Source organism: Macaca fascicularis, chromosome 10 (genome assembly GCF_037993035.2).
Source record: "Macaca fascicularis isolate 582-1 chromosome 10, T2T-MFA8v1.1".
Taxonomy (NCBI): domain Eukaryota; kingdom Metazoa; phylum Chordata; class Mammalia; order Primates; family Cercopithecidae; genus Macaca; species Macaca fascicularis.
Genome location: NC_088384.1, coordinates 62,614,456 through 62,636,101, shown reverse-complemented (window position 1 = coordinate 62,636,101; position 21,646 = coordinate 62,614,456). Strand labels below are relative to the sequence as shown.

Sequence of the window (21,646 nt, the reverse complement as noted above, 5' to 3'; positions counted from 1 at the left end):
CAACATACATGAGGCAAAAACTGACAGAAATGCAAGGAGAAATAGAAGAACTCACTCTTGTAGTTGGATACATCAACACCCCTCTATCAGCAATGGACAGATACAGCAGGCAGAAAATTAGTAAGGAAATAATTGAACTAAACAGCACCATCAATCAACTGGATATAATTGACATCAATCTATTTCATTCAACGACAACAGAATACACCTTCTTCTCAAGCTCACATGGAACATTAACCAAAAGAGACCATATTCTGGGCCAGAAGACACACATTAACAAACTTACAATAGAACTCACACAACGCCTTTTCTCAGAACACAATGGAATTAAAATTAGAAATCGATAACAGAAAGGGAGCTGTAAAATCCCGAAACAATTAGATATTAAACAACACATTTCTAAATAACACATGAATCAAAAAGTAAATCTTAAGAGATTTTAAAAAATATTTTGAAAACGAAAATACAACTGATCAAATTTTGTGTGATGCAGTGAAAGCAATGCATAGAGAGAAATTTATAGCGTTGAATGCACATATTAGAAAAGAAGAAAGGTCTAAAATCAATAACCTAAGTTTCCACCTTAGGAAACTAAAATAAGAAGAGCAAATTAAATTCAAATTAAACAGAAAAAATAAACAATACAAATTAGAGTAGAAATCAATGAAATTAAAGAATCAATACAGAAAATCAACCAAAGAAAAATTTGATTTTTTGAAAAGATAAATAAAACTGATAAGCCTCTAGCCAGGATTAACTAAAGAAAAAAAGAGGACACAAATTTCTAACATCAGAAATGAAAGAGAGGACAACACTACAGATCCCATAGACATTAAAAGGGATAATAAAGAACTATTATGAAAAGCTCTAGTCATCAAACTTAATAATGTGGATGAAATGGAACAATTCCTGCAAGAAAACAATCTGTTGAAACTTACATGAGGAAAAATAGAGAATTTGAATGGAGCTATATCTATTAAAGAAACGGAATCAATAACGAACAACCTTGCAAAACCAAAAGCAACAGATCCAGGTAAATTATACCAAGCATTTAAGGAAGAAATTGTACAATCTCTTTTAGAACATAGAAGTAGAGGGAATACTTTCTAATTCATCCTATGAAGTCAGCATTACCTTAATACCAGAACTGCACAAATAATTCACAAGAAAAACACACAGACCAACATCTCTCATGAACATAGAAGCAAAAATGCCAAAACAAAACAAAACAAAACAAAACAAATCCAATCCAACAATATATGAAAAGAATTCTATACTATGACCAATAGGATTTATTCCAGGTATGCAAGGCTGATTCAACACTGAAACATCAATTAAAGTAATTCTAATTCATCATATCAACAGGCTAAAGAAGAAAAAAAAAACCACAGTATTATATCAACAGATGTAGAAAATCATTTTACAAAAATTCCAACACCTATTCATAATAAAAAGTCTCAGAAAACTTGTAATATAGTGAACTTCATGAACTGGACAAAGAACATCTACAAAAATCCTACAGCTAACATAATATCTAATGGTGAAGAACTCAAAAGTTTTCCTCTAACATCAGGAACAAGGCAAGATGTCCCCTCTCACCACTGTTTTCAGCATTGGACTAGAAGTCCTAGCTAATACAGTAAGACAAGAAAAGAAGTAGCCAGGCCTGGTGGCATATGCCTGTAGTCCTAGCTACTCAATAGGCTGAGACAGGAAGATCCCTTGAGCCCAAGAGTTTGAGGCTGCAGTGAGCTGTGCCCGCACCACTGCACTCCAGCCTGGGTGACACAGCAAGACCCTGTCTAAAAATAAAAAGGAAATAAAAGATACAAAGATTAAGAAGAAAAGATAAAACTGCCTTTGTTTGCAAATGACAAAATTATTTTTTAGAAAATCTAAAATAACTGACCCAAAAAACCTCCTGGAACTAATAAGCGATTATAGCAAGGTTGCAAGATATAAGGTGAATATACAGAAGTCAATCACTTTCCTATATACCAGCAATGAACAAGTGGAATTTAAATTAAAAACACAAGAGCACTTACATTAGCACCAATACTTAGATACAAATCCAATAACATATATACATGATCTGTAAGAGAAAAACTATAAAATTCTGATGAAAGAAATCAAATGTACCACTCTAGTGTGGGATGCTGATAGTAGGGCAGGTTGGGGGAACACAGGTTATATGGGAAATTTCTATACCTTCTGATGACTTTTTCTGTGATCCTGAAACTACTCTAAAAAATAAAATCTATTTTTTAAACCAAATCTTTAAAGAATGCATCTCTGGACTGACTCAGCATGAGACATCTGCTTGTATTTCAGGATCACATGGTGCCCAGCAAACCTGCTCAGTTATTTCCACCAAGATCAACACAGAGGGGTGGGTGGTGTGTAGGTGTCTGCACTGATATTCAGTCCTGCTGGGAGCTCTCTGTGCACTCCAGCCCTGTTAGGACAGGTATGGGTAAGTCAGATAAGACTGTGAGCTGCCCAAGGCACTAAACTGGAGGCCAGTGAGGCCCAGGCCAGCCCTGACAACCGTTTCTCATTTTGCATCCCACAGCCGCAACAGGGGCACCTTGACCCCTCTTTGTGAAGAGCCTCTTGGCCTCCTCTGTGAATCTTTACTTAAATCCCCCTTGCCTCAACTGTCAGCTGCAGGAGGGCAGGGGCAGCCTGTCTGGTTTAGCTGCTTCTCCAGTGCCTAGCACAGCAGAGACTCAGCAGGCTTGTTGCCAGCCCAGGTGCTGCCTCTGACAGAGCTTATGAGGATGCCTCACTGGAGGGAGGCAGAAGCCTGCGTCAGGGCTTCTGTCCTGTGCGTGGACCTCCAGAGGAGCATCCAAGTCTCAGGGAAAGGCCCCACCAGCCTGTGCACTCACACACACATGCTCTCAGACGAAATTAGCCTTTCCTCCTGGATGCCTACATCAAGCGTGACATCTGCCAGCACCCTAGTGAAGGAGCTCTGAAGGTATGTGCTGAAGAGGCCTGTGCCTGGTATTCAGCAAGAGTGCAATATAAGCATGCTAAGTTCAGTGGCGAAGTGGTCTTCTCAGTATCTCTCGGACTGCAGCAAAACTGAACATTCTTCTTCTATGTGTGTGTGTGTGTGTATGTGTATATACATTCATATTTACTATAACAACCAAAGTGTGTTTGTACTATACATACTGTAAATGCGAGACTGAAATAAATGTAGATTGGCATGAGAAGTATTTGCAGAATATGTGTGTATAAGTAGATAGATATAGATACAGATAGAATAAAAACTTAAGTTATTATAAGAAGCAAAGAGAGATGGGAAGAGGCATGCTGGCTGCAGACCCCATGCTCAACAAAGCGGTGACACACACATAGTTCCAGGTCTACTTTCAAGGACGGGCAACCCTGCTGTGTATTTGAGGAAGGCCCAACTTACATCTTCACTCACAGTAAGATGCTGCTCTCCATGGGAACTCAGTTCTCCCCCGTTCCTCCATTGTCCCCCCACTGCCTGAGCCCCACGAAGCTCCTTCCCTTGTGCCCTCCCCTGCTGTGTATACATGTGGGAGGGTCCCCCTGCCTTGCCAACTGACCCACTCACCAGGACCTCTCCAGACCTCCAATGGCCATCTCTGCATGGCCCTGCCTAGGGGAAGCCTCTATGCAGAAGATCCCTGATGCTCCAAGGGGTCAGGAGGGTGGCTGGCAGGTGCTCACTGCCTTGAAAAGTTAGTAAGTCTCCCACCTGGAAGACAGCGAATCCCATGTTCTGCCCCAAGGCCTTTCCAGAAAACAAGGAAAGCAGCTTCTGAGCCACAGGAGAAAACATGGAACTCCTTGATCACCACTGCCCTTGCCCATCCTCGACCAAGCAGCCCTGACCTTGGTGCCAAATATTCTGGGATTGTCCCCTCAAACCCACTCTACATGTAGGTGAGACAGCCAGCTCTCTCAGTGCAGTCCCCAGAGGCAAACCCTGGGCACGGATTCCAGGCAAGAGGCTGAGCTGGGAGAAGAGGTGCACAACCTGGCAGAGGAGGGGAAGGCGGGCCGGGGAAGGGAAAGGGAGTGAGGATTGACCTCACACGGAGCTTTGGGTGCTGGCAGCCCCACCTGGGCTTTCCCCCAGATAGAGAAGCTGGGGCACTTGGGCAGCCCCCCAGCCCTAGTTGAGGGCTGTTCCCTCTGGGTGGCCAGGGGGGATCCAGCCCACCCAGCCCTGCCTGCCCCCAGCCAGAAAGAGCCTTGGTAGAGTCTCAGGCCCTTGGCAGCTGGAACTCAGACGATAGTTACATGTGGCTGGCTCTGAAGGCAGCATCTACAGCAGAGCTTGGGGACATTTAAGTGACAGCAAATCTCTAGGGTTCCCTTGACCCATGGGGGAACCTAAGTCTGCCAGCCTCAGACTCAGACCTGAGCATGCCCCAGCGGCTTCTCAGTTCAAGTGTCGGCACTGCACACACAGCAAAAGCAGCACGAAGAGAAAGACTTGCAAACCACCCCAAAAACACCGCTCCCTTCAGCTGCGAGGCTCCCACTCCTCCACGCTGCTGCTGGTTGGAGAAGGGGCTGGGAGTGGGAAGGCCTCCGAGACGTGGGGCTCCAACAGCAGCAGCTCCCTCCCCACATTCAGAGCGAAGGTCACAGCCTGCTGAAAACCGTGGCTGGCAGGAGGGGCCTCCGGTGCACCTCCCGCACCTGGGGTGCTGGCGGTCAGGGAGCAAGTACAGCAGTCAAGAACATCAAACCAAAATAATTCTTCTTTGAAAAGAAAACCTCAGGCATCAAACGTCTAGCCAAGTCTCACTGGTTCAAACGACAGAGTGAAGGAAACGCCCAAGGCATGCACTGCTTCCCTGTTGCCCTTACTGACCATGGGAATGGGAAGCTGCCCAGCACACGTTCGCGGTGGGATTGGAGAAGCACTCACAGGGTTGACGGTAAAATAGGGACTTGCCCAGATGACCCTCCCTGCAGAATTCACCCCCGAGGCTCCTTGATTAACTTCCAGATGACCCTGAGGTGGAGGCTGCCTTCCCATTTTATAGAGAAACTGGAGACTCACCCAGGGCAGGCTGGGTGGGTGGGCCCAGGGCACATCGCAGACACAGCTGGCACCCAAGACTTTGCTTGGGAAGGATGACTTGGGGACTAAAGTAAGGAGCGGGGTGGAGGACAGCAGCACCAGGCCATGGCAGCTGAGCAGCAGGATCTGCCCTGGCCTCCAAGGAGGCTTCCTCATTTGGCGGCTGCAGAGAAGACAGCCCAGGCTTCCTGGCACATACCTGAGATGGACGCGGCTAGATCCCCAACCCGCACTCTTTCCCTTGCCTGTTTGACACCAAACTGGAGCGAGCAGCTTCAACCACCGCACGTGCGCTCATATCGCAATGGTGTGGTCAGCAATCGCTCACTGGGCAGCTCCAGCCTGTGGGTTTGGGGGCCAGCGGGGCTGGGAGCTGGCTTGTCTCTGCTCTGCACAGCGTGTCATCCCCCAGCAGCCCCGCCAGACTTGCCATCAAGGCAGCGGGACTCTAGAGTGAGCAGAAGGACACTCCTGTTTGTCTGAAAGCCGCAAGAGTTTTTTCTTTGTGGGCAGCGACCCAGCCTTCAGACCTCCCTGTGATGCTCTGGCCTTTCTGCCAGGACTCTCATCCCCTCCTCACTACATCCACCTCATTCAATTTTCTGCTCCCAGGAGCACTGCCCAGAGTGGCAGCCTCTTGTCCCCTTCATTAGCCACAGTGCCCATCACCCGCTCAGAGCCCTGGACTCTGCTGATGACAAAGGACATAAATGGTGACAGGTACCATGTCCCTTCCCCATCACTTGCTTTAGATATGGTTTTAATGCTGAGTGCTACTTACACGGGAGACTGACAGCTCCCTCAGGCTTCTCTGAAACAATGCTGGAATCACTGGCTGAGCACCACGGACTCAGCATGTGACCTGCTGAAATTCTGGGCCAGGAGAGACAGCTGTGTGTCATCTCCATCTCCAGGGTGGCCAAACTCTGGGAGGGAAAGGATGTGATTCCAGAACAAGGCTCCCGACACCAATGGGCCTCATGATGCCGAAGGGCATCAGCGGTCGGGGTTGTGTGTCCGCAGGCCACCACCCCTCCTGCCCAGGCCAGTCCTGCCTCCTCTCCACAGACCTTGTCATGTAACCTGGAAAGAGGAATGAAGAGGAAAAGGCTAATGTTAAATTTTAACACAGACACAGGAGAACACACACACACATGCATACACATGCACACAAGCCCATTGTTCAAATCTCAGTTGCCCAACCTACTCTTCATTTGGAAAAATCACATCCAGCCTTGTCTTGTGGGATGTCTTCTGGCTTTGGTCATATTATTTGTCTGTTACAAGTTCTTCTTGGAAGATTAGGAAGAAACCTTGTGTGAAAATAACTGCACCCAGTCAGCTGCCCCGAGATGCCCTGAGGTTCTATATCTGCTCCCAGGGCCTTCAGTCCATGATCCCTGCTGGGCCCCTCGTCTACCTCCACACATTCTGATTTTGCAGGTGTGGGGATCTGAGCCTGCCTAGCTCCCCTGGGACTCTGCATCTGAGTCCTAGAACACCCTGGTGGGCTTGGCAGCAGCCCTGGCTTGCTGCTGGCTCTTTTTGTGTTTGAATCAGTCAACACCAGCTCAGGCTGGAAAGCCCTACATGGGAGGCCCAGCCAGTCCCACATCACCAGGACTCACACAGCACCAACTCTGCGCAGGTGCTGGGCTGGGGCTGGGGGAGAGATCCAGGCTTCACCACCGGTAGGGTGTTTTCTGCAACCATCTGGTCTTTGGCTGCCAACCCCAGACCCTGCTGACAAGCAAAGAAGTAGGGATGTTGGAAGGGGCTCAGGAGGTTAGGACCAGGGACTCAGGGACTCGAGAGTCCAAGTCACTCTGAATGGCTCAGTGAGACCCCACTGCCTCCCCTGCTGGCTGCCACTGCCATTAGTAAGCCCAGGTCTGCCAAGCCCTGCTAACAGGCCCATCCCTGTGCCAGATGCTGGGTTGGGGAGATGGTGTCCCTAGCTACCTTTGACCATCGTCAGGGTTCCCCAAAATAGAAAGGGGGCCTAGTTTCAGAAAAGTGATACATGCCCCCCAAACACATCCTGGGGCTGGTCACCTAGTTTCCCTGGACCTCAGATCCCTTGCATCAAACAGAAGAGGTGAGGAATCAATAGTTGCAACGCACAGTCAGTAAAGTAAAGGCTGGTTTAAAGATACAAATAGGAATTGAGGAAAGATGTTTGAATGTTCTTTTGTATGGCAACAAACACAGCACACAAAGCTTTTACCACCTCAGTGATTAGTTTAAGGACAGGCCCATGACCCAGCTGAAGTCACATGGGGACAGTGAGACTTGATTCTGGGGCTTGCTTTGAGATCTCAGGGGCATACTCTCTCCTATGGATTGGAGGTGGCCACAAGGTGAGGCTAGAATTGTGGGAGACCTCCCTGTCAAGCTTGAGAATGAACCAACAGGGTGGAAGATAGAAGTAAGTGATGGAGAAAAGCCAAGTCCAAGAAGATTAAGAGTTCCCTGCTTTTTCTCCTCCTCCCTCCTTGTACAAAGTCTACAATCATAGGGTCACCTCACCGTCCAAAATGGCTGCTCCAGCTCCAGCCATCTCATCCGCTTACAGCCAGCAGAAGAGAGGAACTGACAGAGGTTGAAAGGCAGCTGACTTCTAAGAAAGGCATCTGAAGCTGCCGTATGAGACACTTTGACTTATGTCCCACTCACTTGAATTTAGTTCTGTGACCACACCTGGTTATAAAGCAGTCTCAGAAGCATCATCTTTACACCTGGTGCCCTTCTCAAATCAGACTACAATGTGGGCCCTCGATTGTGGAAGAATGCAGATGAGGAGCGACCTGCCTCTGGCCCTATCATCAAGCCGGCCAGGGGGCCCAGGAGGGGCCTCCTCTGGGCCTGAGGCCCACCAGGTGTGCACTCGCCCTGGACTGGGAGACCCACCCCCAATAGGTGCTTTCAGAAAACCTGTGTCTCATGCTTCCCCAGAGCTGAAGTCAGTCTGCGACTCGTCTCCTTGGGATCCTGGAGATAAGATACTTACAGGTAGAGGGCTGCTTCCAGCCACTCGGGTTCATGCCTCAGTCTGCAAGGCTGACTGCTGGGCCAGTCACTGAAATTTATCCTTGGCCGCAGGCACCATGACCCCCAGTCAGATAGACTGAATCCAAATGCCTGCACCCAGGCTACAGAACCCCAAACAGCCCCTCGAGCCACCATCACTGGGAGAAGGTAGAACCCACAGTATTTGGCAGCACTAGCCAAAACAATGGCTCAGTTATCCAGATTCCAGAGGAAATTTTCATCTGGATTTTTGTCTTTTGCTATTGAGAGTAAGTAGCAAAGCCAGGTGGCAGGGTGCTCAGCAGGAGGGGTATCTGGCCTCTCCTCTGCCCACAGCTGGGACAGCTTGATCCCATGCAGACTGAGTTCCTCTGGGCTCTGGAGCCCATCAGAAAGAATGGGATATAAGGGTTCTTGCCCAAAATGTAGCGAGCCGGGTCGCTGTCCAGGGAGTCACGTGATGTAGAATAGGGTTTTCAATGTGGAGACTCCAGGAATCCAGGCTCAGGGATGACAAAATCCCAGGGCACGGGGGCCCTGGCCTCCCAGCACCCGCTGCAGCCAAGCTCTGCGTGGACTGTGTCATCTGTGCATTCTGCCAGCTTTTATGGTGTCAAGGAGATGGCATCAGCTAGACCTGAGTCCAAACCCGATTCTTTTGCTCGTCTGCCAAGGGCCCCTGCACAAGTCCTTCTCCCCCTGAGCCCCAGGGCTGGTGTAAGGGTCACACACAGGCAGGGATGCATCAGCGGTAGGAAAGTCACAGGCCATGTCCTTGTGGCTCTGACAACTGGCTTCGGTGTCATTGCCAGTGCTGGCGCCTCTCAGTGCCTGCCTCCCTGTGACCTATCCCCCCAACTGCCATGGTTCCTGATGACCTCCCAGGAAAGAAGATGAATAAGTGGGTGCCCTGGGCCTGCTGATGGCCATCCCTAGTGTTACCTGATGGCCTGAAGTCTTGGTGGTCTCCAGCCCCAGGACCACCCATTTCCATTCAAGGTTTACCTCCTGTGGGGAGATCTCCTGCCCCTTTGTGCAGATCCCCCAGAACAGTCACTCTGAGAGTTCCCCCTCACCCCACCTGGACTCTCCTCCATCAGACCAGCCTACCTGACCCTGGTGCTGGAGGCGGCTCCCATGCTGCCAAGTAGCCCCATCCAGAGAAGTGGAAGCCCCGAGGAGCAGAGAATCACAGGGACCACCCTGAAAGCCACAGATGGTAGGTGGCAGGAGCCCCCCACCAGCAGGCACAAGCTTCCCCCTTCTCGCTCAGCAATGTGTGTCAGCATGAATAGCTCCCAGCAAGATTCCAAGAAGCCTGCATTTGCACTGTACTTCTTGTTAAACCTGCAAGAGAGGCCCCTTATCTCCAAGTCAGTCTCTCAACCTCTGAGTAATGACTCCAGGCTGGATCCAGTGCAGCAGAGAGAATGGAACCAAGCCAGGAGTGCAATAGCAATCAGCAAACAGCAGGCAGTCCCGTTTCCTATCTGCCTCTGCCTTCCCTTCTTTCTCTCTTCCCAAAGGCAAAAATATTTCCCAAGTCCCTCCTTGGAGAACTTCTTAACATAAAATTAGCAAAGTCTTAAGGGGTTGTTTATGGAATTTTTGTTTGGAGACCTAATGTTTCCACCTAAGTCACTGCATTTCCCACAGATGGGAAATTCAAATCAATTACCTTGAATAGAAATTCTAATTACCAGGACTATATGCACTTAGAAGACTATATGCACTTAGAAGATGCATATTTCAGGATGCACTTACTCCACCCAGGAACCGCAGGCTGCACGGCTGGCTGTTCTGTGTAATACACAGCATGTCCACTGTGGCTCTTCTGCTTTCCTCTCCAATTATGTACCCCCTCTTCCCTCTCCCAGCATCTGGTGCATGTGAGTGAGAATGGCATTAGACATCCCTGTTAATTTCATCTGGGAGGTCAGATAAGCAATCCCACCCACCCAGAACACAGCAGAATGTAAGGATGTCTTTCTTCCTGGCACCCAGTGAAATGGCAGGGTTGTCAGTGTAGAAGCCAGAACTCTGAAACAGTGGAAAATGCAGGCCGGCCTCATGAGCTGGGTCCAGCAAAGCATGAGGAATGCCAGGCCCCTCCGCAAGCACCTGCCCTGAGAGACACTCCCCGCACCACCAAGCTGGCCACATGTGGGAAGTGACATGATGTGGCATCTGGAGCTGTTTTAGAGCTGCAGTTTCTTGGTAACGATGGGGGGTCCCCTCTTGCCTCTGGGACCCAGGACACTCAATCATCTGATTAAGCCCAGCCCTCTGGGAGCTCAAGCTGTGAGCCCCATCTCCGCCACAGGCTTCCCTCTCACTGTTAGGTTCAGCTTCACAACCACATCCAGGGGGCTACAGATTCTCTGCTGCACTGAAGAAGTAACTAAAGCCCAGAGAGGTTCTGTGCCAGGGCGCCTGTCATGAGCACTGCAGGGCCGATCTGCAATGCCTGCCTCCCCTGCACAGCTACTGCCGGATTCCAGGCGGCAGCTCCATGCTGAAGCTCTCTGGCAGCAAGGAGCCAGTGGTCCTAACCAGAATGTTCCAGAATGGGCACCATCAGAGCCTCAGACTCCTGTGGTTGTGAGGACAGAGGTTCAAGATGAGGCTCCTTAGGTGAGGGCAGAGCAGCACCTGAGCCCCTCCCCAGATTTCCTCTTCCTTCAGGGGTTTTGCTCCACTTTCCTCTGCTGCTGCCGGACCTGCCTCCAGGGGAGCAGGTCTGCAAAGAACCTGACAGGCAGGCCCCACGGCCTCCCCTGGCCAGAGCCCTGGCACCAGGCAACATGGTCAGGCCCCACCACTGGCTGGGTGGCCGCCCCCACCCCAGCATGGTAGAGCTCAGTCCCCTTGAGCAGGGACTTAGGGTGGTCACTTTGGGCCATGGCTGGGGCTTTGGCCAGCACGTGCTGGGGACTGGGGTGCCAGTACCAGTGGGAAATAAGGGGAACCTCTGCTGGGAGGCCCTGACTGAGAAGGCAACAGGGAGCCATTGAGGGCTTCTGAGCAGAGTGGCTCCACGCCCCACGCAGAGTTTGGCCAAGACAGATCTGCTGGCAGTGCACGGGGATGCCAGAGGAGAGAGATGGGGCTGGGAAACCTGTTGGAGGGCCACGATCCTAGCACGGGCCAGAGACCAGCAGGACGACGAGTAGGGTGTGGTGCTGAATAGCTAGGGAAGTGCAAGCCGAGGTGCTCTGAGGGGCAGTTGGTGGCCTGTGGGCGACGGGAGGCAGACTGAGAGTTGGTCCCCGGCCCTGCATTGCTCAGACTAGGAAGCAGGAGGGAGAATGTGACCCTTTTCCCAGGCACAGATAGGGAAGCTGGGCAAATCCCCCTCATTGTAGGAATGGTGAGTTTAAGGCAGACGTTGGGCCTTCCCAGTGGACACTTTGAGCAGCAGGTGGAGATGTGGAGTCGGGTGGCTTCGTTCGGTCAGCTTCCCGCAGGGCCTCCTCGGCCGAGTCACATTTTTATTCTGCACCCTTCACTTCTATTGAGGGTTTAAGCAACAAAATGCCACGGGACTTTCTTTGTGCCTCAGCAGCAAGCCTTCCGGGGCAGCTAAGTCCGCAAGGCTGTCCGCATCCCCGGCACAGACCCTTGGGTGAATCCGCCAGCACTTCCCCTCCCTCAAGGGCTACCCCACGGGCACCCTCCAGGAGGATGCATGTGGGGAGACGTGCTGGGACTGGGGCGTTGCCCTCACACTAGGATGCCCATGGGAGGAATCAACATCTCCCACCATGACCGCCCAGAGCCCGGCCTTGGCGGTAATTCCTTCCCCTTCCTTCTCCATGGTAGACAAGGTTCTTCCATTTCCACACGGATGGTGTAACTGTGTCTCAGGTCTTTTGGAAGCGGGCTGAGCATCCATGGCAGATTCTCTGGTTCCTTGTTTCTTGAGTGAGGAGGCTGCAATCCCAGCCCAGCGGGGCCCTGGCTGTGCTGCTCAACTTCATACCCACTGACTCTGGGAAACGTGGCCACGGTGAAGGGCGGGGCATCAGGGAACCCCGATTTAGGAAAGTGCATTTACAAAACAGGTTGTCTCTTGGAAGAACACATATTCTTTTTAGAAATTTTCTGGTGTCCTTTCGTGTTTAATGTTGGTGTATTCCAGTGCTGTGGAGGATAAGGGTAATTCATTTCTGTGGGGTACCTGACGGCTTCCCTAGCAGGTTTCCTTCTCAGTTGACCACCTCGACATCTCTCTGAAGCGGCCTCTGCAGGTGTCATTTCCCCATTTTATAGGCACGGAGGAGTAAAGTGGCCTAGCTGCAGTCATGGGTAAAAGGCAACCGACCTCGACCCTAAATCTCTAAGCAGCTGCACTGCCTCTCCGACTCCCTTTGGCTTCATGTGCTTTGTTTCCACAATTTTGGAAGTATTAGCAAAGGGGTGAAGAAAACAGGATTTGGGGCACAGGAGCCTCCTTCATGTCTCAATTCTGCAGTGGATGATGTGTGTGACCATGAGCAAGCTAATTAACCTCTCCGAGCCTGGGTGTACTAATCAGTAAAACAGAAATGAAGGTGTTCCTCGCAGGATAATTCCGGGGCAGTGCCCATGCCTTCACATAGGAAATAATGGCTTCCTGCAAGGAGAAGGGAGAACGGCCCTGGCAGGGTGAGCAGGAGCAACTCCTCCAGATCTGCAGATCTCGGCACTTGCACACCCAGGCTGCTCCAAGCCCAGGAGCAGAGGGGACACTCGGGGCTACAGTGAGGCAAGTCCTGTCCCCAGGATTGTAAGGATGTGGTTTTCAGTCTGTCTTGCATTCGCTTTCACTAGGTAAGATGCTGAGAGCCAGGAGGAGGCTGCCAGAGGTGCAGGAAGGGAAAGCAGAGTCGGCAGGAAGGAGCCCTGGCTGGCCAGGATGGAGCTGGAGGCTGGAGGCAGCAGCAGCCCTACCTGGGCACTCGAAAGCTGGCCCTGCTCCTAGGACCAGACAGTGCCCCTCAGGGCAGGGGAAGGGCGAGGTGAAGCAAGGAGGGGATGAGATTTTGCCGGAAATGTTTCAAAACTTCTCTGTAGGACCTAGATTACGGTCTCCAGGTCTGATGTGTGTGTGCATATGTATGTGTGTGCGCGTGTGTGTGTGTGTGTGTCTGTTGGTGTCTCTGTGTTTGTGTGTTTCTCTGTGCCTGTGTGTGTCTCTGTGTGTGTCCATGTGTACCTGTGTGTGTTCACAGTAACACCCCTTGACCTCATTAGCTCTCCTTGAAGGTCCACATCTGTGTCTTTATCTATGTCTCCATCTACATATCTGATCCAACTACACCACACACATATAATGCAGAATGGATCTAAAGTGTGCTGCAATTCTTCAAGGCAAAGAAAAGCAACCTTTGGGTGGCCTGCCAAGAGAAGGAGCCTGAAAGCATCTGATGTGAAATGTTCAGACCAGGCACGTGTTGCAGGCGGGAAGCGCTCTCTGCCACCACACCTCGCCCGCCCCCCAGCCACTCCTCCTTCATCCCACAAAGACATGATAGTAGTAGTAATAATAATAATAATAGCAACAGACACTGATGCGGTGCTTGCTGTGAGCCTGGCACTGTTGGAAGCACTTAGTGCACACTAGAAAGTACACAATGCAACCAAATAGGTGTGCACCCTGCTGAGGGCTCACAGACGTGTGGGCAGGACGGCACCGACCTTCAGCAGCAGGTCAGTGATGTCGTCATCCCTGATGACAGATGAGGAGGGCCAAGGACACAGACAACCAGAGGACATGCTGTGTTGAGAGAAGAAAGGGCAGGTGCCAAGGCCCTGAGGCGGGAGCCAGGTGGCTGTTCAAAAACGCAAAGATGCTCTGTGGCTGGGGGCCTGGGGGGAGGACACGCACTCCTAATTCATCAAGAAAAGGCTCATTTCGGCTTTTTTCTCCAAGTGGTTTTGAGTGATTTCTAAAGGGAGAAAGGAGAAATGCCTCCTATATGTCCCCAGAAATGCAAGGAATTGGAATGCACAGTGTCCACGATGTTCCAGAGAGAGCCCAGTACTTTTCCTGTAATAACTCACTAAATTTATGCTTCAGTTCTGTGAGGATCCGTTATCCTAATTTCACACAAGAGGCAATGGGGCTGGAGCCAGCTGCTTCAGCAAGTTCACAAAGCCAGGGGAGGACCCCAAGGATCCGCACTGTGCTGTGCTGCTGAGTGAGTGGTGACTGTGCAAACTGGGAGGACCCCAAGGATCCGCACTGTGCTGTGCTGCTGAGTGAGTGGGTGACTGTGCAAACTGGGAGGACTCCAAGGATCTGCACTGCGCTGTGCTGCTGAGTGAGTGGTGATGTGCAAACTGGGAGGACCCAAGGATCCTCACTGCATTGTGCTGCTGAGTGAGTGGTGACTGTGCAAACTGGGAGAACCCCAAGGATCCACACTGCGCTGTGCTGCTGAGTGAGTGGTGACTATGCAAACTGGGAGGCCCCAAAGGATCCGCACTGCACTGTGCTGCTGAGTGAGTGGTGACTGTGCAAACTGGGAGGACACCAAGGATCCGCACTGCGCTGTGTTGCTGAGTGAGTGGGTGACTGCAAACTGGGAGGACCCCAAGGATCCGCACTGCGCTGTGCTGCTGAGTGAGTGGGTGACTGTGCAACACCCAGGTTGCTTTTTCTATGAAATTGCTTGGACAGGCTTTCTCTAACGACTTGGAAAAGTTTCAGAACTCCTACCCAGGAAAATCCCAATCAGGTTCTCTCCAAGGCAATCCCCCAACCACAGACGTTGTATTGCTTGGAGGAAAGTTGTTTCCACCCCTTCCAGGAGCATCTTCTAACCCTGGTGCAGTTAAGAGGCCCGACCTGTGGCTCAGTTGGGACCACCAGCCCAATTCCAGCGATCACCACAGAAACCATTCTCCAGGTGACCCTGGAGGGGTAGCCCTGGTGGTTCTGGGCTCAATTCTGGTTCAGAACCAAAAGTAGAAATAACTTCATAGTGTGTGCAAAACGCCACAGTCCAGCTTTGAGCACCTCCTTGAATATGAGCTGGTGTTTTCCATCCAGATGTAAGAAAGATGGGGAAAGGCTCACAGATTTGTAATTCTCTTCAACCCCACCAGCTTAGAGTATGAAAACCCTTTTTTAAAAATGAGTCACAAGTATCTGCTGGTGAAACATGACTCACCTCTTCAAAAGAGAGAATAAACCTTGAATCAGCTTTTTAAGGGGCTTTCAGACACCACATCCCCCTTGGACGGCTAGACCACAATCTGTCTCAGGCAAATGCCTAGAAACAGATGGGTTACATTTTGCTGAAATGCAGACACTCAGCATCCCCTGGTCTCATACTGGGGCCGAGTCTGACATGACACCGTGGTGTTCATTATAAACCTGTGCCGACCAGCTTGAGGGGTCAGTAGCAGACAGGGGTCACCTTGTTACCTGTCAAGAACCTGCAGATCCATCTTGGGAGGCACTGAAGCCCCAAACCCTGCATAGTGTTGGTGACCAGTAGCTCTGGCCAGGGTCCCAGATTGAGCCAGAGTCACTGGGAATGTTCACCGATCTTCAGCATCTCCAGCCTCATGATGATCACATTTGCAGCTTCCTCCAGCAGGCTGCTTCTGGGTCCACTCCTAGCTCCAATTGTCTCCCTGGCAGCATCAATTGGGAAATAACAGCATCATTCTCTCTTGCAATCATTAAGGAGAGAAACATCAAGAAGCTGCATTCATTATTTAACAAAGATGACAAACTTTGGAGAATGTAAAGAAGATGAGGCCATCGAAGTCAATATTTCACCCAGAGGGAGCTGCACAGTTGGGCAGGGAGGTGAATGGCATTTCTGAAGCACCATGGTATGAATAAAGGTCATGAGTTTTGATGAGCAGGAGATGGGGACACTGCACAGTGCATGCTTTGGGGGAAGGGGGCAGAAGTGGAAAGGATGAGAAGAAGAAAACAACAAAGAAAAAATGCTAGCATGTGAAAAAGCCATATTCACTGACTTTTTAAAAAAGGGAGCCACTACACTTGAAAGAAATATTTACCCAGAAGACTCATCCTGTGTGGTGGAGGTCAAATGCCATCCTGAAGAAGTTCAGCATAGGGTGAGGCGTGGGGTGCAGGCTCCTGACAGAGCCTCTGAGCATGGGGTGGTGCCTGCAGTCACCCATCCTCCAAGGAGTCAAGCAGGACAGGGATAAGAATGGCAGGGGTGGAGGGTTTTGATATTTTTATTAAGATGGTCGAGGGAGCTTCAGTAAAAAGACACGCTTTAAGCCAAACCAGAAGGGGTAAAGAAGTGAGAACTCCTCATAGGTATTTGAGGAAAAAGCATAACAGACCCTGTAGGGAAATGGGGGGATATCTGAGAAGCACCAAGGAAGCCAGTCTATAAAACCATTCAGATGTTTATTCAAACAGATAGGTTGAGAAATAGGAAATAGAAAAACATGCAATTAATCTCTGCCATAAAATTGAGATATGAGTTAGAAATGCCACTTGGGGATTTTCATAGTCCACAGTGGAGAGGTTGAAAGAATACAGTCTTTGGTGTTAGAGAAATCTGAGTTCAAAAACTGTCTTTGCCATTTTTTCCCAAAAAGGGAAAGAATGGAGGAGGAAGGAACAAAACTAATAAAAGATGTAAAATACGATTTGGGGGCAAAAACACATCAATAGTCACAGGTAAATGGATTAAAGGTAAATGGATTAAAAACTCTTTCATGAAGATACAAATATGGTCAGTCTGGATTAGAAACAAAATATCATTATATGCGTTTTAAAGAGAAACGTCTAAAACTTTAAAATATATACAGCATAAAGAAAATAACAGTAAAAAGATACACTAGGCAATTATTAATCACAAAAACTACTGCAGCTATATATAGACTTTAGGACAAAAAACATCATATGGGAGAAAAAGATCACTACACAGGAAGATACAGTTTTTCTAAACTTGTGTGCAACTAATAACTTCCAAATATGTAAAGCAAAGATTGGCAGGATTGCAATAAGAGGTTGATAAAGCCACTGTCACCGATAGGTCAAGCAGACAAAAATGGTTACCAAGGACACAAATGACACAACTAACAAACATGATCTGACAAGTATGTGCAGAATATGCACCCATTAATTGGTGGGATTTATTTCTTATAAGATCACAGACAACATTTACAAATATTGCTTATGCATTGGACTAAATAACAAGTCTCAAAAGATCGCAAAACTTAGATCTGTACACCATATTTTCTAAACGCAATACAATTAAGTGAAAAATCGATGATAAAAAGATTTTTAAAATATATTTGGAAAAGAGGGTGCCCATATACAAAATCACCAATTAACATCAGACTTTGATAAGTGAGGAATGCAGTCTGTAAATGTTAGCCTCTGTCAAAGAATACAGAGGCATAACCTCTAAAACAGGAAAAAGGAGGTAACAATGAATCACCATGTATTTCTAAATAATTTATAAGTAACAGTACCTAATATTGAATAATCATTAAGAGTACCTGTCAAAACCTGCAGAGTACACTGCAGAGTACAACAAAAAGGTTCTAAGAGTGGTTACATGATACTAGGGCTGTTTTAGAAAAGCAGGAAGTCTGAGGATGAATGAACTTAAGAAAACCTATTTTTTTCAAACAGAATAAACCTTAGGAAAACAGAATATACAAGATAATAAGGACAGAAGCAGAAATACATGAAATGGACAAAGCTGTGCTGGATGTCTGCTGAAGAATGCTGCCATTTGTCAGTTTTATTTGAACTGAGAAGATGCAACAAACCCAAATGCACACATCATGCTCCACCTGAGCCAAAGCAGGGCAGACTGCTGAGTGCTCAGGATGTTGGGGAGCAAAACTGGCAATGACTCACAAACAACAACAGAATAGGAGTAAACAGCTTGCATGTTACACGACTGTAAGTATGGGAAGGAAAGAAAGCAGTCAGACACGTGGGTCCTGCGTGTGGGCTGGAGAGGGAGAGACTCTGTGGTGTTAAATAAGGTAGTTGGGTGTGCCAAAGAGAAGGTGCCAAGGACATTGGCCAAGCAGATGTCTGGGTAAAGAGTGCTCCAGGCAAACCACACAGCCAAAGGCCCTGAGGCCTGGCTGTGACTGGGTGCTGGAGGGACAGCGAGGTCAGGCTGGACGGGCAAGAGGAAAGCAGAGAGTGGACAGAAGTGAGACTGGAAGGTCGAGGCAGGTCCTGCTGGGTCTTGGCACCCTTGGGGGCCACTGCAGGGATGGTGGATCCCACTGCAGGCTCTGAGCAAGAGCGTACCAGGACTCACTGTGGGAAAAGAGTGTGAGGGCAAAGGGGAGAACCAGGACACCCTGTCAGGACACACAGCACAGTCCCCAGAGAAAGGAGCAAGTGCTCCTTACTCTCCCAGACTCTGTCCCCAGCCTGGAGGGTGTCACCTCGGCCAAGGGAGGATGCTGCCTTCGCACCCATCTGCCCTGGGAACATTTTCTGACAAACACTCCAAGCACAAAGCAACTGCACAATCATGTGGCACAATGATGGCACAGCCCACAGGCAAAGGAGTCACGGGACCTGACTATGGGGCTGGAAGGTGATGCACCTGCCTCCTACCTCAGAGGCTCTGAGGGGCTGGTCATATGTGCTCCTGAGTGAGTAGTACTGGATGCCCAGGTCCCATTGTGCTTCCGTTCTTGGATTCAGAAGATGAAAGTGCACCTGGTCAATACAACATGAGAAGTAACGTTAAAATACAAAAGAATGTGACATGTTAGAGGCAAGCATAGAAGCAACATTGTTTCCACGGAATCATGTTTCTACAGAATCATGTCTTTAAGCTCCTTAAGCCCCATACATACAGGGTCTTTAAATAGCTTGTCCTCAGTGTGGCACAGAAATTAACAGTCCTGCAATGATTAAGCAAAATGTTTGAGCTCCCACTATGTGCTAAATTTCCAAGAGACCAGACATAAAAATAGGCTACATGGAGAACTGTGACTATCTGACTCAGGTTTCTGAGAGAATTGGTGCATAAAGGGATTTCAGCACGGAATTTCCAAGAGGTTTGTTGTTCTAATATAAGGCCTTGTAGCTGATTGAATTTTGAAGAGTTGGCGAGACGCACCACTTGATGTAGAACTGAATTCCAAAAAAGCGCTGCACATGCAGAGGGAATTGGATGGTTCTCTGCCGCCTGTCCTCCTGGAGAAAATGGAAGCTTTCAGACACAGCCACGGGGTAGGTGCAAAGGAGGCAGTGTGCATCTGTTCTTGTGGGATTCCACCCCCTCCCCAAGCCTAAAACTATCTCCAGAAGCAGAGAGGAAAGACGCCCATGAGTCATCATTCAAACGTGGAAGATGCCACGGAGACAGCCCGAGGACTCAGGAGAGGAGGGGAACCTTCTGGCAAATGCAGAGACGACGATGAATGCCTGCCTGCCATGAGCTAGGATCTGCCCACCCCGCACCCCAGACCCCAGGAGACCCCTGTCAACACAGGCAAAGTTCCCAGCCCCTTCCTCAAGCAAACATAGAAGAGGGGCCCCTTCAGACAAATTGAGGGACTCAGGGGAACCCTCTGTAGGTTCTCTTCCAGCTTTACATGTCACTGGCTGCCTGGCTTCCCTTCACATTAAGCAACCATTCATTCTTTCCTCTGTGCATTCCATCCATCTGTGCGTGCAAGGCTGTGGGGCAGGGGAACAAAGACAGGGCAGGTCAGATGCTGCCTGGGGCATGGCCTAGAGATCAGGACAGAGGGAGAGGAGAGAGAGAGCTGGGAACTGAAGCTCCTTGGAGCCAGGGCACAAATTCGCTGAATTCCCAGGACTAGAGCCGCCTTCCTCCTGGGGGCTCAGCATGCTGGGTGCCTCATCACTGCTTCCCACACACTGCCAGGCCAAGGCAGGACGCCGGCGCAGGGCACAGGAGGCCTGCCAGGCAGAGGCAGCATCCACATCAGCCTTCCCATTGGGCCGGTGAGGTTTGAGGCCAGGTTTTCCTCTCCATGCATCCACCTTTCAGAAAGGCTCCCGGGCTCCTAGATTGTCCTCCAGGGTCAGGGTAGGAGGGCCTGCTGACAGCAGGTGCATGAGGACGCCCCAGATGAAGACAGCTGTGCTGCCCTGACCACAGTGGCTGCCGCCTGCCAGCTTCTGTGAATCAGCAGAGCACCTGGGGACTGGGGCCAGCCAAAAACACCTGTGCACCAGAACCAAGGGAAGGAAAAGCGGGACTAGACTGCCAATGACAGAGCTGGACTGGGGCTGAAAGTCCAAGCTCAGCTCCAGAAGGCAGGATCTAACCACCCCTTCATGCCACACCCAGGAGCCTTTCCTCAGGTCCACAGCACCTCCTGCTTCCAGCGTCCTACCCAGACAGACCTTCATCTGATTATTTCTGTAGGTGTGGGATTAATCACAGGCCCTAACTGTGCATCTACTTACCGTTTTCTCAGTTGGGAACACACCTGTTACTCCGGCCTTGGCTGGGATGCAGCTGTTTCCTCTGAACACAATGCTCAGTGCCCAGGGCTCTGCTCGCTGTGCCTCCTGCACCTCATAAGGGCCTTTAGCTCCAGGGCCACCTCTCCTGGCATTTCCTCTGTGGAAGCATAACCATCCTAAGTACTGCAGCCCCCGAGGTTCCTTGCTCTTTGGCCCTTCCCTCTCCTGTCTTTGGATGAGAGCCCAGTGAGGGGTGGATGTCTGGGCCCAACAAGACACCGAGGTGCAAACGATGGCAGAAAGCCAAGAGGGCTGGGCCAGGCAAGACTGCTTTCCAGCATGAGACCCACAGCTTCCATTCCATACCTTCACAGGAGAAAAAGCAACAGCTCTATCTTAATTAATAAGTGCACAAGTATGAGCTGCATGTGATTCCTAATCAAGCAAAGTGCAGGACGGAAGAGGTGCTGGACCTTTCCTGGAGGGAATGATGCATGTCCGCCTTGCAGGCACCAGAAAGAAACTAGAGATGGGAAAGTGGGGTCTGCAGAGCCAGAACAAATCAGAAGGAACAGGATGGTCCCATGGAATCACAGAGTGGCTAAATTTGGCAGTACACACACAAAGCCATCCTGGGATCTGAGTGGACCCCAGAGATAGGCACGAGGCACCAAGTCACCCCATGAGGAGGACCCCTGTTCCTCCCCTTCCTCGGAATCTTCCTTGGAGTCCTGAATGACATCCCCTGGGAGGACTGGAGAGCTAGCTTCGGGGTTTACTTTGGGTGTTTGGAGTTTCAAACCTATGCGTGATTTGAGCTGCCACCAGTGCTGCAGCACAGGCTGAGGAAGGAAGCACCTGGGCCCCCACCTGAGCTGGACCCCATGGCATGACCTCTAGTGGCATTCAGCATGGCTGTGTGTCATGAGACATCAGGGCATCCTAGCAAGAGGGAGAATAGGTGAGCATGGAGAGCCCTATGTCCCCAGGGAAACCTGTCTGGTCTTCATACTCTGCAGGGTTCCTGAGGCCCCTCTCTAAGACCCCCTGCCTCTAGGGCTTCCTGGCCCTGACACAGCTGCTGCCTGGCCTTCTGCACATCATGGTCATGTGCTGACTTCTCT

The 21,646-nt window shown here is 50.0% G+C and overlaps 1 long non-coding RNA gene across 1 annotated transcript in view; it reads right to left on the bottom strand.

The window, feature by feature from the left end:
- LOC123567098 (uncharacterized) overlaps positions 1 to 9,394 on the bottom strand; it is a 30,612-nt gene extending 21,218 nt beyond the window's left edge. The window contains exons 1-2 of the long non-coding RNA XR_010578538.2: positions 9,221 to 9,394; positions 5,862 to 6,163 (exon numbers count right to left, since the gene is read on the bottom strand). This is a non-coding gene — a long non-coding RNA (uncharacterized lncRNA). The remainder of the gene's footprint in view (positions 1 to 5,861; positions 6,164 to 9,220) is intronic.
- Positions 9,395 to 21,646: the final 12,252 nt, after the last annotated feature.